The 12176-nt window shown below is 36.2% G+C and overlaps 1 long non-coding RNA gene across 3 annotated transcripts in view; it reads right to left on the bottom strand.

Moving 5' to 3' along the window:
* Positions 1-12176, bottom strand: part of LOC311079231 — a 28375-nt gene that overhangs the window by 8046 nt on the left and 8153 nt on the right. For all 3 annotated transcript variants that reach the window (XR_014605369.1, XR_014605370.1, XR_014605371.1), the window contains exons 2-3: positions 9949-10090; positions 7349-7469 (exon numbers count right to left, since the gene is read on the bottom strand). This is a non-coding gene — a long non-coding RNA (uncharacterized lncRNA). The remainder of the gene's footprint in view (positions 1-7348; positions 7470-9948; positions 10091-12176) is intronic.

The raw sequence follows: 12176 nt of genomic DNA, 5'->3' as shown, positions 1-12176 counted from the left end.
GATGGAAACGACAGAACGATGAATGGATGGAATGACAGAACGACAGATGATGGATAGATGGATGGATGGAAACGACAGAACGACGGACGGATAGATGGAACGACAGATGGATAGATGGGATATATAGATAGATGGATGAATGGAAGGACAAATGATGGATGGAATGACAGAACGATGGACGGACATCTGAAAGTTAGTCTTGATAACTGCCAGTGAATGTGTTAGTTTATCTCAGCTGATGACTTTAACATGAACTCTTGTTATCTGCTAGTGTTTGTTTGCTCAGTTCACAGTTCATCATGAGATAAACCTTCATTGATTAAACAGTAAATCAAGAACAGATGTGAACTTCATGAAACTGAATTCACAACAGATTTAAAGAGATATTCTGTCATCATTTTCTCAACATCATGTCGTTCCAATGGCAGATTGTCAATTTCTCCCAAAAAATTATTCAATCTGAGACGTTCAATTTGAGACTTATTCAATTTAATATGCACTGATGAATTATGCACATTATACACAAGTGACTTTTCTTTTAAAATACACAAGTTTTGATTTCACATTGATAAGTTAATTGTAGTCATGTAACTGTTGGATTTCATGACAGTGCTGTTTCATATACATTTTTTAACCAACTCAACAAAACCACTGTGTTGAGACTGACGCAAGTATGTACACATCAACATCATTTCCCACAGATCAGTGTGAAACCTGAACACACCACAGAAACCACTGTAGAAAACAGCAGTCATACATTAGCATGAAACGCCTCAGTTTGCTCTTATACTGTAAATGTGCTTTTCCTTTCAGAACATGCAGTGCATTCGGTGTTAACAAATTCAAAGAAAAAAAATATAATTGCAGTCCTAGCACTCTTTTCTAAATAACATTAATACACTGACCATGTGTTTTGCTCATATTAAACATATACCGTTGAGCTATGATGATAAATTATCCCCTTCAAATTTCATTCAAATAAAATAATGATTGGCCTTTGTGTCAGATACAGTAGTGAGAGCAGCTGATTATAGTCTGACTTCAGTCCCACTGTAATATTTCTCAGTCATACGTCATTATCTCAATGACCTCGTTATGAGCTGCTGCAGTATAATAGTGTCTTACATTAACGGCATCTGTTTGAGATAATGGCAGAGAGATGAATGAATGCTGCAAGATGCTTTTCAGCAGAGAGAGCAACAAAACTCAAGTGTGTGTCTGTTAATTGGGGCTCCATTCAGGTCATTCTGAACAGATAATTACACACAGGCTCTGGGCTTCTGCTGAACACACAATCAATGCCATAATTCACAAAACTACAAAGAGGTGAGCCCGAATTCAAGATTCGATGGATGGATGGATGGATGGATGGAACGACAGAATTACGAATGGATGGATGGATGACAGAACAATGGATGGATGGAACAACAGAAAAGTTGGATGGACCGATGGAATGACAGAATAACGAATGGATGGATGATGGGATGAATGAACATTGGATGGATAGAACAACAGAACATTGGACAGATGTTGGATGGATGGATGGGCGGATGAATGGATAGGACGACAGAACAATGGATGGATGGATGGAGCGACAGAACGATGGATGGATGGAATGACAGAACAATGGATGGATGGTTGGATGGAACAACAGAACAATGGATGGATGGATGGAACGACAGAAAAATGGATGGATGGATGGAACGACAGAAAAATGGATGGATGGTTGGATGGATGAATGAATGACAGAACGATGGATGGATGGTTGGATGAATGGATAGATTGAATGATGGATGGATTAACAAATGAAACGATGGATGGACAGATGGAATGATGGATGGATGGATAAATGGAACGATGGATGGATGAACAAATGGAACGATGGATGGACAGATGGAACGATGGATGGATGGATGGATAAATGGAACGATGGATGGACAGATGGAACGATGGATGGATGGATAAATGGAACGATGGATGGATGGATAGATGGAATGATGGATGGATGGTTGGATAGATGGACAGATTACATGGACATGATTATTCTGTAATCCCTGCCATTTCTAGCTTGTACTTTCCTGAACGATGGCTAAAACTTTGTATTAATATAATTTCTCATGTTTATTGCCTCTTTAGATTAATCGTTTGATGTATTACTTCACTGTAATGTAATGCAATGTAAAGTTCACACACACACACACGTACACATACACACAGGTATTGCGAAACATCTGTCTGCTTGCACTTGCTGTGTTTGTTTAGGGAGAGTTTTAAATAAGGAACACCACATATGCTGCTGTTTTCAGCTTTTCACTCAAACAGCTGAATTTCTCTCAGAGACTCACTGTGGGAAAACAACACACACACACTCGGTCACATGATGCGGGCGTTTCCTGTGTCCTGCGGGGACTGAAACATTCATTGATCTGTTATTGGTAACGAGCTGTTAAACTGAACATGTCACAACCACAGAAATGGCCACAGCGTCTGTGTGTGAAAGTGATGTAAGCAGAGTCAAGAGCACTGATTGGCCGGTTGTTCTGGAACTGTCTTCAACATTACTGTCTCAAACTGTGCTCAGATTGGTCAAAGTCTGCAATCAGAAGTCAAAAATCGCAACACAAACTCAAAATATTCTCATCAAATTCTCCCATGATCACATGGTTTGTGCTGCAATCCCTGAATTATTGTGTCTACAGCGCTGAGCGAAACATTCATTGATCTGTTACTGGTTCTAACTATTAAACGAGTAGAGAAAAGACTGTGAGAGACTGTGATGTGAGGGAGTGATGTAAGCAGAACTGTGTGTTCTGATTGGCAAAATTAAAATGTAAAAATAAGACAATTGTTGACATACATCCAAAGTATATTCTATCTATCTATCTATCTATCTATCTATCTATCTATCTATCTATCTATCTATCTATCTATCTATCTATCTATCTATCTATCTATCTATCTATCTATCTATCTATCTATCTGTCTGTCTATCTATCAATCTGTCTGTCGTTCTATCTATCTATTTTTTTGCCCCCATTTTTCATGAGCTGAACTCAAAGATCTAAGACTTTTTCTATGTACACAAAAGTCCTATTTCTCTCAAATATTGTTCACAAATATGTCTAAATCTGTGTTAGTGAGCACTTCTCCTTTGCCGAGACAATCCATCCATCTCACAGGTGTGGCATATCAAGATGCTGATTAGACAGCATGATTATTGCACAGGTGTGCCTTAGGCTGGCCACAATAAAAGGCCACTCTAAAATGTCCACCAGAGCTGTTGCCCGTGAACTGAATGTTCATTTCTCTACCATAAGCTGTCTCCAAAGGCGTTTCAGAGAATTTGTCAGTACATCCAACCGGCCTCACAACCGCAGACCATGTGTAACTACACCAACCCAGGACCTCCACATCCAGCATCTTCAACTCCAAGATCGTCTGAGACCAGACACCCGGACAGCTGCTGCAACAATCGGTTTGTATAACCAAAAACATTTCTGCACAAACTGTCAGAAACCGTCTCAGGAAAGCTCATCTGCATGCTCGTCGTCCTCATCGGGGTCTCGACCTGACTGCAGTTCGTCGTTGTAACCGACTTGAGTGGTCAAATGCTCACATTCAATGGTGTCTGGCACTTTGGAGAGGTGTTCTCTTCACAGATGAATCCCGGTTTTCACTGTACAGGGCAGACGGCAGACAGCGTGTATGGCGTTGTGTGGGTGAGCGGTTTGCTGATGTCAACGTTGTGGATCGAGTGGGGTGGGTTATGGTATGGGCAGGCGTATGTTCTGGACAACGAACACAGGTGCATTTTATTGATGGCATTTTGAATGCACAGAGAAACCGTGACGAGATCCTGAGGCCCACTGTTGTGCCATTCATCCACGACCATCAATAAATGTTGCAGCATGATAACGCACGGCCCGATGTTGCAATCTGTACACAATCTATCTATCTGTCTGTCTGTCCGTCCATCCGTCCGTCCGTATCTATCTATTTATCTATCTATCTGTCTGTCTATCCAACTGTCTGTCTATCCAACTGTCCGTCCATCTATAGAGAGAGACAGAGGTCTGAAAATAAAATGAACGTTTTGTGTTTTAATACAATGTTTGAAATTTAAACCATAAATATAATTACAGAATAAATATCAAAAATACATAATATTTAAGATTCTGCAACAGATCCTAAGGTTGTTTTATGTTTTGAATCTTTTTGTTTTTTGTATTTTCAGTTTTTGTCAATGTTTTTGTAATTTATATTAATTTTTTTAATGTCTATATATTTTTAATAATTTTAGTTTCAGATTTAGTTTAAGTTATTTTAGTAACGTACACTAGCTGAAATTTAAAAAAAAAAAAAATATGACAGAACGATGGAGGTATACAAAAATATATATTTTTAATCATTTCAATTTCAGATTTAGTTTTAGCTATTTCAGTATAGTACACTAGTTGAAATAAAAGAAATTCAAAATATATATTTTTGTTTCAGCTAACATTTCTTATATTTTCATGGTTTTAGTTTTAGCTGACTATAATTACACTGGAATATATAGACTTAGTGTGGAGAGCAGAACAAAATATTTGAGTTCACACTGAGATTTCAGACTCTGAGAATATTGTTGAAAGCTCTTGTGAACCTCTAGTGAAGACACGTTTGAGATGAGTTTTTCGAGAGGCAGAGACTAAGACAAATGTCTCCATTTGATCTCATTGTTCGCTCAAAGACATATTACGGTGATCTAGTGTGTTTCTGTTGCTCGGGTGTTCTGACTGGTTCTGGCATGAGAGACTCCAGCGTCCGGTGGATGATTGTGGAGGCAGATGGACGTCCAGGTGGAGATGGAGAACACACTGCGCTCTGACGTACCACCACCACACACACACACACACACACACACACACACACACACACACACACACACACACACACACACACACACTCCGTTTGCATTCTCTGAAGCTTAAAAATGCTAAACCAGCAACATACGCTGCTGCATCCCTGTGGTCTGTGTTTGTGTGTGCATGAACTTTCATCCCATCAGTGAGTCAATGATGAGCAAGTGTGTGTGTGTGTGTGTGTGTGTGTGAGAGCCTTAAAGTACTACAGGTCTTTACCAAGGGCCTTGTCACCCAACCGCAATCCCAGATTGCTTTACTGCTACACTGTTTAAAATATATATATATATGAAGTTGTATATAAAACAAAGAAAATCAGTGTTACTTGATGTTTCTTTGTAATCATTTGTGAAATTTTCTTGCAATTTCTAAGTGAAATTTTGTGTATTTTTGTGTGTATGTATATATGTGTGTGCGTGTGTGTGTGAGTATATGTGTGTGTGTGTTTGTGTGTGTGTGTGTATGTGTATGTATATATCTGTGTGCGTGTGTGTGTGTGCATTTTTTGCACCAAATTTTTTCAGTGTATTTTCACAGTGTAAACAAGTGAAGTAACATTACTAGAATGTTTGTTCAAAGTTAAGTGGTCTTTAATAATGTTCTCAAAACGTTAGCACAAAAATATTATTTATGCATCATTCATGGAATGTTTTTTTCTGAAACGTTTTAGTTGAATATTCGTCTAACACTTTTTAAATGTTATTACTTGCTTCAGAACGTTCAGATTTATGAAACAGAATGTTTCCTTAACGTTCGCATAACCAAGTTTTTTTTTTTTTAAACTGGAGACTTTAAACATTCCAAAATATTTTTTCATTCACTCTTAGAATAAAAGGTTCAATGGGGTTCTATTTAGAACTCTATGGTTCTCGACTCAATTTTAAAGAACCCTTCAGGTTCTATATAAAGAGAAATGTCTTAAACTATTGCATAATACTTTCATATTAAAGGGGTTACGATAAAATATGTTCATGTGCTGCTTAATTCCTAAAATTGAATTACAATTAAATTGAATTAAAACAAAATTAATTAGTGATGGGCAACGATTAATCGCAATTAATCACATTCAAAATAAAAGTTTGTTTGCACATAATATATGTGTGTGTACTGTGTATAATTATTTTGTATATATAAATACACACACATGCATGTATACATTTAAGAAATATTTGCATGTATATACTGTATATTTATACATAATTTATTTGCATGTATATACTGTATATTTATACATAATTTATATTATATATAAGTATTTTATACAAAAATAAAAAAAAATCTTAAGTATACACATTCATGTGTGTATACAAAATAATTATACACAGTACACACACATATATTATGTAAACACAAACTTTTATTTTGGATGTGATTAATCATATTGATTCAAACTTAAAGGGGTCATCGGATGCCCATTTTCCACAAGTTGGTATGATTCTTTAGGGTCTTCGTGTAAAGTTTGTAAAAAAATCATCAATGGTTGTGTAAAACAACACTCTTTTCCCTCCTCAAAAACTGCTCTGTTCACCCGTTTCGGTTCATGTCTCTTTAAATGATAATGAGCAACTGCTCACCCCTCCCCTCTCTTCCATGGGGCGTGTCGACACAAGACACATAAAGTGCTGCCATGGCAACCTGCTGGCAGAAAGTATACAAATGGCTGAGGGCGGAAATATGCTAATACGGGAAATATGCTAATACGGGAAATATGCTAATTTGACATCATATTACTCAGAAAATCCAAACGGCCTGATTATTGAGAGTGTTTAGGCTTTTTGAGGATAAAAAAAGGATTAAATGGATTTTTTTCATTATATGGTGATTGGTGTCCACACACTGCAAAGACACATTGATATGCAAACACCATATAAAAGTGAATTTCGCATCCGATGACCCCTTTAAAGGTTCTAAATATGATGCGTCTGTCAGAACCCTTTAAGCTTCTATATAGAACCTTTTCTTCTAAGAGTGTAACGTGATGAGAATGTTCTTAGAACACGTTTGTTAGCTGAGGAGTGATGTGTCTAAAAATGAAACCGTTCTGCTTCAGCTCTATGGAAATATCCTCGCTGCTTTTCCCTGCCAATAACTTGAAGGCTGACACAACCGTGAGCGTATGTGTGCTTCCTTTAGATATTTCTGTCTATAGCAGCGATGTTCCACAGATCCCACGCCACCCCCTCCCACAGAACGACAGCGAGGAAGAGGAAGAGGAAGGGTTGTAGTTGTAGATGTGGAGGCTGTTGAGCAGAAGTTGCGAGTGTGTGGGTGGAGGTGAGATCGAACACGACGAGCTGCTCTTTTTGTTATTTACAAAAGAAACACACGATCACACACACAGAGGATTGACAGAACCGTCTGTGTTTTCACTGCGCAGACAGACAGACAGTATAAGAGCTTGTTCATGGATGACGGGAATATTGAACTCAAATATCTACTCTACTCACCCTCATGTCGCTTGAAACCTGTATGACTGACTTTCTTCTGTCGAGGACAACGGGAGGCGTTTTGCTGAATGTCCGAGCTGCTCTTTTCCATTCAGTGAATGGGGACTGGGGCTGTCAGGCACTAAAGATAATAAAAAGGCATATCAGCTGTGAAATTAAACATTACCCGAATAACTTTTTCATTTAGTTTACTTTTCACAACCAGATCTACTACAGGTTTGGATGCCAACCTCCAAAATATATAAGACTATATTTTATATCACTGTTAAAAAAAAGAAAAGAAAAAAAAGTTGCTGCCTTAAATTTTTAAGTACAATAAACTTGGATGTTTAAGTCATTTCAACTTAAAAAAGTTGAGTTCTTGTATAACTTATAAAAAGTTGAAAATTGCTTAAAGGGTTAGTTCACCCAAAAATGAAAATTCTGTCAGTAATTACTCACCCTCATGTTGTTCCAACCCCGTAAGACCTTCGTTCATCTTCGGAACATAAATTAAGATATTTTTGATTAAATCTGAGAGCTGGATCACTTATCCATAGGCTGCTAGGTGACCGAAACTTGCTGGCCCAGAAAAGTTATTAAAGAGATCGTTAATATAGTCCAAGTGACTACAGTGGCTTAATCTTAAGTATATCAAGCGACGAAAATACTTTTTGTGCGCAAAAACAAACAAAAATAACGACTTTATTCCACTATTCATTTCCTTCTCTCTGGGCCTCGTAGTGTTTTTGCGCAGCGCGTCTGTGTTACACGTCAACACGCATCACACACATGACCAGCGTCGACCAATAGTGAGCCTACGTGGTGACGTGCAACACAGACGCGCTGCGCAAAAACACTACGTGAACCAACTAGTGGCCCAGAGAGAAGGAAATGAATAGTGGAATAAAGTCGTTATTTTTGTTTGTTTTTGCGCACAAAAAGTATTCTCGTCGCTTGATATACTTAAGATTGAGCCACTGTAGTCACTTGGACTATATTAACGATCTCTTTAATAACTTTTCTGGGCCAGCAAGTTTCGGTCACCTAGCAGCCTATGGAGCAGTGATCCAGCACTCAGATTTCATCAAAAATATCTTAATTTATGTTCCGAAGATGAACGAAGGTCTTACGGGGTTGGAACAACATGAGGGTGAGTAATTACTGACAGAATTTTCATTTTTGGGTGAACTAACCCTTTAACTTAATTTGATGAGATATAGCAATGTAAAAACGTATGTTGCCAAAACTTGTTGATCATTTAATTTGTTTTACAGTGTACTTAATATTTTATATATTTGAGTATAAAAACTCAGTTTAAGTGCGCTATTATAAAATGAACTAATTGTTTCCAAAATTAAATAACTTTTTATATTGTCATTATATTCAATTAAACGGCTATGTTATCTAAAAATACGTATCTTACTTTATTATGTTAACCCTTTTTCACAAATAATAAAAAAAGAAAATAATTTCAATTAATCTCATGATTTCTGACCGGACTTTAGAAAGCAGATTGAATTAGTAATCATATTATTCATAATCATAAATTATATTGCCATTGTACTAAAGCACATTTATAAAATATTATCTGAAAACTATTTAATTAAAGGGCTATGTATCTGATCTTAATGCTTTTTTCAACAAAGAAATAAATAAATAAAAATAAAATAATTGCAATTTATCTCATGATTTCTGGCCCGTCTTTTATATTGTCATTGTGTTAAATGACATTGAATTAGAGCAAATAGCCAAAGTATTATATGAAAATATTTACTATTTATTTAAAGGACTATGCATCTGATATTAACACTTTTTTTTTTTCAACAAATAAATACATTTAAATAATTGCAATTAATCTTATGATTTCTGACCAGACTTTAGAAAGCAGATTGTAATAGTAATCATAATATTCATAAATCTGCATTGTACTAAAGCACATTTATAAAATATTATCTGAAAATATTTACTTAAAGGACTATGTATCGAATATTAATTAAAAAAATAAATTAAAATAAAATAATTGCATTTAATCTCATGATTTCTGGCTCGTCTTTAAAAAGATTTTATATTGTCATTGTTTTAAATGACATTGAATTAAAGGAAATTTCTGAAGTGTTACATGAAAATATTTACTATTTATTTAAAGGACTATGCATCTGATATTAACAGATTTTATTTAAAAAAAAAAGTTTTTTATAATTGCAATTAATCTTATGATTTCTTATCAGTCTTTAAAAAGCCGATTGTATTAATAATCAGATGTTTAATAACATTATAATTTAATTAACATTTTAAACACATTAAGTCCTAAAAATTAGGACTCAAATTTTCTCAAATTGTTTATGAATCCCTTAGAAACCCCAGTAGTAGGAGGACACCAATCAACCTGATTCACAAAATCATGTTTTGATGAACATTTGTGTCGACTATATTGACAACTTGGAACCAGAAACTGCCTTTTGCCTTCTGAAATGACTATTCTTTTAACAGATCTCTAAAACTCCAGACTGGGTTTCAAAGTGACGCACTCGAGATACAATCCATAACTTGCTGATTTCGATCGCATGAAAAGTATGTTGGCCGTACAGTAAGTGAGTGTTTCTTCATAAAGGGCTGACCTGTTATCTGCTCCCCATCAGACGAGTTGAGCTTCAGGTCACTCATGACTATAACTTAGAGATGACTGTAAGAAATGTCCTGGTTCATGTGGTCATGTGGTCACTGGGTCATTACCGACCCGCTCAGGACACTCAGTGAGACCTAAAAGAGACATAAATTAGTCACTAGCTGTCATTTATGAGCATAGGGCTTTAGAATTAATACATAATATAAAATTCATACAGTAAGAGGAGGCCTTTAAAATGAATGTAGAGCAGCTCAGAACATTTGATCTCTGAAGACATTTATGAGAAATGTTTGAGTTCATATTGAGAGCTCTGACTTTCCAGATCTGACCACGGTTTGAGACTCTGAGGAGACACATGAGATAATCTTTGGGATCTTTTTCTTAGGAGAAACATCTGAGAAGCAGATTTGTGCAAGAGTCTTAATTTGCTCTCCATTTAATCTCATTATAACTGCGATATGTGAATGAATCCATACACATACACACACACACACACACACACACACACACACACACACACACACGGTAATTTTCCCCCACAGATATCGAGCTGTTTGTATCATTAAAGTGCTGGCGATGGGTTGCCATGGGTAACGTACATCTGAATATTTCCACTTTGCATAAATCATTTTACAGCCTGATCAGATGGTAATAGATTAACATCTGATGTAGAAAATATCTCAAAGGCGTCTGACTCACCCGAATGAAAACCTCTTCAAACTCACGCAGAGTTTTTCAATGAAGCGCTTTTCAGTATATTCTGTTTTTGAGTCGGCTTCACATTATTGATACAACATCCACATTCACATCTGACCAACAGAGCACAACTATACAGAATTAAGGCTATACACAGCTACAACTGCGATTATATAATAATATTAATTTCTTACAAATTTCACATTGTGTTAAGGTTATGTAAATGTTAAGATATTTATTATATTATTATTATTATTATAAACTAGAGATGCACCGATACTAAATTTCTCCACCGATACCGATAGTTAGATTTTTCTTAAGGAACAAAAATCTCATGCAAATAATGCTGCAAACTATACCCTATCATTTGGTACATAACTATAATATTATAATTATTAAAATTAACAACAAAGCTATTATATTCAATTTCCAGATATAATATTTACACTCAAATAAAAGCTGAAATGTTTGTATACAACTCAGTTGCACATAAGGTAGTTTTCATAAACACTTCTTCATGGCAAATTTATTCAACCATACATATATAATTAACAGTAAATAAGCTCTTCTCTAGTGTTTTTATAGCTAACTAACGAACTGTGAACACTGGTTAACTTTCCTGAGGTAAATGCAATATTGTTCACAAGCTGTTTTATTGACGTCTTTCCGCGGTTGAAACACAGATTGAGTGATTACATGAGTCATGATATGGATTTGGGTAAGTTGTACTGTATCTTTCAACATACATTCTGATATTCATGCATGCTTTTCTAGAATTTACTAAAGTGGAAGAAAATACTCGCGCTGCTGCTTGAACTGAGGCGCTAGAGATCTGTCAGTCACGTCACATTTAAGAGCGTCAAAACGCCATTTATTGTTTGAATGTCGTGATAAAATTGACAGAATTTGAAAGCTGAGACTTTGTTTCTTATCAGAAGTAACAGAACACAAAGCTCTTTGCGATTATTGGCCGGGAGGCGCTATAAATGATGTGTGATGTAGGAAAAACCATAGATATCCATATAAAGGCTAGATGTCTTAAGTCACTTGCCACAGGGAAGCTGTGAATTAAGGTGAGTGATCAGCACGCACACAGATCCTCTTATCTCGTTGAAATCTTGACGGATTTACAAACGGTTTGGTTTCTTACAAATGTTATTAACGTGGCTATAATTCTTTCATATGGAAGTCCATTGTTATAATTATTTATATGTATGCAGTGTCATAACTACATCTGACGTTTATAACAAACCAAACCGTTTGAAAATCGGTAGAAAATTGAGCAAGTTATGGTTATTTAAAAGTACATGCACCATGTTACGAGTGAGCGAGCACCCTGTGGTAAGATGGCCGCTGTGTGCGGACGTCGACCTCCATTGGCCAGCAGCGCGCACGAGACATCTAGCCTTTATTATATGATGGGAAAAACCGCAGATCTGGCAAGTCAACCCTGGCTTGAACTACGGGTGATTCATAGGGTCAAATAAAGCCTGCATTAATGTCGCTATTTTTTAACCGTTAAAA

The sequence above is a fragment of the Abramis brama genome, assembly GCF_963993115.1.
Source record: "Abramis brama genome assembly, chromosome: 1".
Lineage (NCBI taxonomy): Eukaryota > Metazoa > Chordata > Actinopteri > Cypriniformes > Leuciscidae > Abramis > Abramis brama.
The sequence above is the reverse complement of the archived record's forward strand: the minus strand, read 5'-3'. Positions and strand labels throughout refer to the sequence as shown.